The sequence below is a fragment of the Macaca mulatta genome, chromosome X (genome assembly GCF_049350105.2).
Source record: "Macaca mulatta isolate MMU2019108-1 chromosome X, T2T-MMU8v2.0, whole genome shotgun sequence".
Classification (NCBI taxonomy): Eukaryota; Metazoa; Chordata; class Mammalia; order Primates; family Cercopithecidae; genus Macaca; species Macaca mulatta.
In genome coordinates, this window is record NC_133426.1 from 116,079,888 (window position 1) to 116,087,101 (window position 7,214).

The following is a 7,214-nucleotide window of genomic DNA, read 5'->3' on the forward strand; positions in this document are numbered from 1 at the left end:
GTGGACATGGCCATGTGCCCCAGTCAGGGTTAGGGTGAGACGCCATATGCGTGTCCGTCCACTGCACACACCTGGAGCTGTTGGGGCGGGGGTGGCACCTTTAAGAACAGACAGAAATTGCATTGTTCTAAATTGCGTATCTGATGGCTGGACCAAATGTTCATTTTACCTAGTAATATTTCTGCAGTTTGCAGCAACACCCTTAACACGATAAAAGAAGAGATAAGAGCCATTTCAAACCAGGAGAGAAGGAAGAAAAGATACCATAGAAAAGTCTGGGGGTCTTGGCCAACACACTTACAGGCAGTCATGGATGGAACCAGTTTAGGGGCCTTCCAGAAACACTGACGAGTGGTCTCAGTGAGATACCTTCAGTTCCCCCGGACATTATCCCAGTCCGACTCAGTGGCTAGACATCCGTGAAGGGAAACAAAACTAACATTCCTTTCACTCAAAAAAAAAGAGAAGTGGCAGAGTCACATTCTGTCCTCTGTAGCACTGCTATTTCCCTTTAACTGGACGCTCAGAGGTTTGGTGCATCATCTGCCTTTGGAGGAAAGTCTGAGGACAAGAAGTCTTGGGAAAAAAAGTGAAGAGACAGATTCACATTTACTGACCCTTCTGACGAATCCCAGATAAGTCCTCAGATAATGCAGGAGTTTTCTCGACTCGGTCATCGGACTTGCAATGGGGGTTCCCTGTTTACTCAGCCTGCTGTCCTCAACCTCTTGTGGGAGGGAGCACTTGAATAAGTGTGTGTGGGATCCAGCCAACCGGCCGCTTTTGGCACCTGCAGGAGTAGGCTCCATGCAGGCCCTGTGGCCAGACCAGGCCTATTCAAATGAGTGAGGGATATGGCTGGCTGCTTCAGGTGCCAGCAGAAGCCGGCTCCAGGTGGACGGCATGGCGGTGCCCAGGCGGAGGTGCCAGTGATCTCTGAAGCCTCAGATGATGTGTTACAATGTTCTCTTAGCTCTGCCATTCATGAAGAGTGGTGTGTTATCAGCTCAATGAGCCCCTTGCCTCGTCACATGAGATGGCTGCCCTCCACCAGTGAGGGCAAAGGGCCAGTGTGACAGCCTTTTTAGGGTACCCACACTCGGTGGGTCCCAAGCTCTTGTCTGGTGTCCAAGAAGAATGAGGTCACACAGACATTTGATGGATGGTGGAGGTGGAGAATGTTATTTAGCAATTGAAATGGCTCACAGTGGAGAAGGGAGCCAGAGAGGGGCTGGGACAGGCAGATAATCTTCCTTGAAGTTCAGCCATCTCTGGACATCTCTTCTTTGAAGTTAAGACATCTCTCCTCCAAAGTCCAGCCATCTCTCTGAAGTCAAATCACCTCTCTCCAGTCAAGCTGTTTCTCACCCTCTATTGACTGAGTTTGTGGTCTTTATAGGAACAGGATGGCGGATGGGGTAGTCCATAGGTAGTTTTGGAAAAGGCAATATTCAATGGGTGAAAAGAGATTATTCAGAAAGATCCAATCAGGAGAGATCAGGCAAACAGGGATAGATGTTCTCACTTTCAGCTGTGGGTTTCAGGTTTCTATGCTCAAAGGTGAAGTTTTGCCCGGGACCCACCCATGTCTGCCTAGAATTTCCCTGCCTTTTGCCTCTATCAATACTAAGCATATATTTAAATAAGTATAAAGCGAGATGGGAGAACAGTGATGGAGAGCGTGACTTTCTACAGAGAGAGTTAAGGATAGCCTCTCTAAGGAAGTGGCATCTAAACTGAGGCCTTAGTGGAGTAAGGGAGAAGGCCAGGTAGATATCAAGAGGGAGAGTATAAACTCATTATATGGGTCAATCTTGCCTTTCGTGGGCATCAGCACACCTTTGTGACATCCTACTCCCAAATTATACCCATTGCCATGAAAGATGAAAAATTTCATTCTGCTCCTTTAGTCTAGTGCACCTGCTTCTGAGCTAAACAATTTTTCATCCCTTCTTTGAACATACACCTTGTAGTTGCCAGCAAGCACACTAGTAATTTTGATGGGAGTTGGGCGATCATTTTAAACTAGTGTTGACTGCAGAACAATGCTAGAAGATGTAAAATGGCTTAGTTTTGATACAGGCAGGTTCATAACCTCTAGACTCTATTTCTGCCAATCAGTAAAAAATCAGAGCAAAAGTTATTTAGACACTATTGTTAGTCCAACCACATTATTAGTCTGACAATTTCTTTTATGAAAACCATTGGAAAATTTTTTCTAAACTTAAAAAAACCTTCTAACTTCTGTTTCAATCTTCATAGTTTATTTTTAAGAGCATATTATTTCTACTTTGTTTTTTAAGTCTTATGAAGGCCTCAGACGAAAAGCAATAAAATTTTGAACTGACCTAAATGCCTTTGCCTTCACCTATCTAACTCCTTTTTATGCCAAATCCTCACAATTCTATGAAATCTGCTAAACCAGCCTCATATAAGCTCTGCCTCCTCAATAGACTCTTAGCTGTTTCAGGATGGAAACTATGTCTTATGCAGTGTTTGTACCTCTCTATTGTACCTAGCATACTGCTTTGTTCCTGGGTACTCTACAAATATTTGCATGTTGTTTAAATTTAGGCACTCTAATATAGGCAAGCCTGGACAGAAGACACGATGCTGCAGAAACTGTTTCAAAGTCCTTTGTTGACTAATTCAGTTAGTGATGTGCCCTCTGATAGCTGGAGTCCTAGGAATAAGGGGAATGACTGACCCTATCGACAAGGGTGGCTTCCTGGTCAGACACTGAATCGCCATGTGGTAATCTCTCTGCTTCAGTTTGTACCACAGGAAACCAAGTGATCTGTTACATGCATGGGTCACTTCAGAGACAGTTGACTTTCTCTTTTTCTGGGGAAAGTAGAGCCACATGTCTGTGAGAAAAATAAAATGAGCTTTCCAACATCTTATTTTTAAAACAGAATGCAGTCTATACCTACCTATTCAGGGCAGAATGTCTGAGATTACTTGGGAATCTCAAATAGAACTATTAATTATAAATAACGTAAAATTTAGACAAAGCTGATAGAAGAGGCTATGGAGTTGAAGGGACAGATGCAAAAGATGCTTTGAAAGAACAGATTAGGTAACTGATAGGCTATGGGTGTAAGGCAGATGTTAATGTTTCTAATACTGGGCCTGGCAAAATAATTTTTCCTTTACCTTAAGCACTGCCACCTTTGTCAGACCTAAAGCAAAAAAGCCGCTAGAGGTCGCTTATCTTTTCAAGTTACTACCACCTTCTCCAGTGTTAGCCTCTGATAGAGGTGCATTTAATGACTTCTCTTCCATCCATTTCTTTATTTGTTTGAAAGTTAAGCCTGTTCAGTAATCATTCATTTGTTGTGGGGCAGTTAGGTCTGATTTATCACAACCTTGCTCATGGTGACCTTCAAAATACAATAATGTTTTTGCAGCCACGTCATTTTCTCAATATGAGATAAATTATGCATTTTGACCTGGTCGTGCTCTTATACAACTTATGATATGTATATAATGCTGGATCTGTTCTGTCTGGCTCTATTTCATTAGACATTGATAACATATTAGGTAGGTATCAGTCAGCACAGCATTGAATGTTAATTTGGACATTTTAGTTGCTCAAAGTATTCTTACCCATGTTTTCCCAAAAAGGTTACAATAAATGAAATGAGCATGACTATTGGAACATGTGGTAGGTTGCTATTTGGAAGGACAAATCTTTCTGGCTGGTCTGCTTTGTTCTCAAAGGCATCTAATTCTTGGATGAACCACCTAATTTAGTAACATGATTTCCTTTTCTGATTTTTGCTTTTGAAATTATGCCAACTTTTTTTTTTAAAACATAATACAGTGTTTTTCTTAAACACTGGAATTATTTCCTTGAAGGATGTCTTGAGAAAGAGCTTGGTAAAGGGCCCACCATAACTTAACTAGTGGACCAAAGGAACGCCATAGTTTTGTGTTGCCTGCCAGCAGGCATGTTCATCTTGAATGGGATCAAATTAGGATTTTCCCGAGAAAATTTTGACATGGTTTCAGAGATTTAGGATCATTTAAGAAGAATATAAGTAAATTAATGCAGGTATTACAGATAGCAAATTGCTGACAATGTGATGTCATATTTAACCTATTATATTGGCAAAGATTTAAAAGATTGATAGAAGCAGTGGTGGTAAATGTGTGGTGTAATAAGCACCTCCTACACCACTGATGGGAGCATGCATTACTTTTAGAGAATAATTTGGCAATGTAAGTAAAAATTGTAAGTGCATGTGCCATTTGATTCAGTAACTCCTCTTCTGCTACTTTGACTACAGATATATGTGTACTTTCTGGCAAAGGTATAGGTACAACTATATTTGCTGTGGCATTATTAATTTATTTCCAAAAACCTGGAAACAACTTAGTTTCTATCAACTATTTGGATAAGCAATGGTATATCTGTAATATAGAATGCCATGATGCTGTTACAAATAATAGGATAAATCTTTGTGTACTCTTTTGAAACATGCCCAAGATCTATTGTTATGATCCACAGTCAGTGAAATAGAGATCAAGAGAAATGGTGGTGGAGTTCCAGTTCAAGTCCAAAAGCCTGAGAACCAGGAGACTTACTGATATAAGTCTGAAAACCGGCAGCTTTAAGAACCAAGAGGAAAAAGGTGATGGCAGCAGGACAGAAGAATGGGAGGTCCCAATCTCTAGTCCCCTTCACAGAATTAGTAATTAGCAACTATTCACAGACCGGAAGGTCTTTGTGAAAATCCTAGAACCTATCAGTGAGGCTAATGCACCTTATGGAGCATAAAAACTGAGAAAAGATGCATTAGAAGCTTAGGAGAAGTGGTACCAATTTGACTGCATCTCCTTTCCTCTAGACCACACAGTTCCACACCCCCAAATGGATCATGTGGGCCTACAGTTTCTTCAGTGGGAAAAAGAGAGTTTGAAGCAAACATTTAGCTTCCCTATTAATCCGGGGAACTTCATGTGAGTCCCATTTCTGTCTAGCTTCACAAGGACCATTGGATAAATTGTCAAGACACCTGGGGTCATATAGGAAAATAAAGATAGGCAGGGTTTAAAGTGATTCGTGTGTAGATTTTGCTGGTGGCATCTCATCTCTGCTGGGGGCCTCACCAACCAGACAGCCCACCCAGCAATCCAAGAGACCTACCCAACCACAGAGCTTAGCCAGTAGACCCACCCAAATTCAGAGCATGAGCAATGGCCCTGCCTGACCAAAGACCCTTGTAGCAAGGCTTACCTGCCAGCTGGCCTATTCATAACCCCAGAATGTGCTAACTGGTGAAAGTTTTTCTAGCCAAAGCAGACCTGTAAAGGCTGGAAAAGGTGACCATTTCCTCAAATGTGCAGACATCAACACAAGGACATAGGATTAAAGAATCAGGGACACATGACACCATCAAAGCTTAAAAAGCTCCAATATCTGACTCTAAAGAAATAGAGATCTATAAAATCACTGACAAATAATTCAGAATAATCCTCTTAAAAAAGTGTGGTAAACTACAAAAATACAGATACACAACTAAACAAAATTAGAAAGACAATAGAAGATCAAATTTAGAAGTTCAACAAAGAAATACAACCATTTTTTAAAATCCTGGAAATGAAGAATACAATGACTGAGCTAAAAAGTCAATAAAGACCTTAAACAACAGACTTGTTCAAGCAGAAGAAAGAATCTGTGAATTCAAAGACAATTCATTTGAAATTATCCAGTCGGTGGTGCAAAAAGAAAAAGAATGGGAAAGAGTGAAGAAAGCATATGGGATTTATGGGATAGTATCAAGCAAAACAATATATAAATTATGTAAGTTCTAAAAGGAGAAGGGGGGAAGAAATTCTATTTAAAGAAATAATAAGTTAAAATTTCTCAAACCATAGGAGAAAAATGCTCCTTCATATTCATGAATTCCAAGATCCCAAAATATGTTGAACCTGAGGAGGCCTACACCAAGACACATTATAATTAAACTGTCAAATGTTACAGACAAAGAGAGAATTCTGAAGGCAGCAAGAGAACAGACTCATCACATATGGCATAGTCTCCATAAGATTATAAGCATATTTCTCAGCAGAAATCTTGCCAGTCAGGACAAAATGGGATGATATAGTCAAAATATTGAAGGGAAAAAAAAACCTGCCAAATAAGAATACTATACTCAGCAAAACTGCCCTTCAGAAATGAAAGAGAGGTAAAGACTTTCCCAAACAAACAAAAGCTGACAGAATTCCTCACCACAAGACTGACATTGTAGGAAATGTTAAAGGGAGTTTTTCAAGTGGAAAGGAAAGGATACTAATAAGCAACTTAAAAATATATGAATATATAAAACTCACTGGTAAATATAAATATATACTCAAATTCAGAATTATCCAATATTGTAATAGTGGTGTATAAATCACTTTCAAACCTAGCAATAACAGTTTGAAGTAAAACATAAAAGTTAACTAAAACTACAATAATTTCAACAGATAAACGATATGAAAAAGGTGTAAGTTGTAACATCAATAACCTAAAATGTTAGGGGAGAGAAATACAAGTGTTTTTATTAATATCATCTGAGTTAAGTTGTTATCAGCATAGAATACGATTTTATGACTTTAAGAAGTTTTATGTAAGGCTCATGGTAACCATAAAAGAATAATGGGTAGTAGATAGACACACAAAAAATTAGGGGAAAAAAATTCAAGCATACTACCACAAAAAAGCCCTCAAATCACAAAGGAAGACAGCAAGAGTGGAAGAAAGGAAACAAAAGGACTATAAAAGTCAGAAAATAATGAACAAAATGACAATTGCAAGTTTTTAACCTATCAACAATTACTTTAAATGTAAATGGATTGAATATTCCAATCAAAAGACATAAAGTGGTTGAATAGATAAAACAACCAAACCCTATGCTACTTACAAGAGACTCGCTTTAGCTTAAAGAACACAAGTGGGCTGAAAGTAAAGGGATGTAAAATAGTATTCCATGCAAATGGCAACCAGAAGAGAGCAGGGATGGCTATATTATATTGAAAAAAATAGATTTTACTCAAAAGCTGTCACAAGAGAACAAGAGGTCATTGTGTAGTGATAAAGGAATCAATTTTTATATAAATAAAATATAAAAATTATAAATATTTATACACACAATATGCAAGCACCTAAATATAATATATAAAGCAGATGTTAACAGACAACAAAGGGAAGATAGACAGCAATAAAA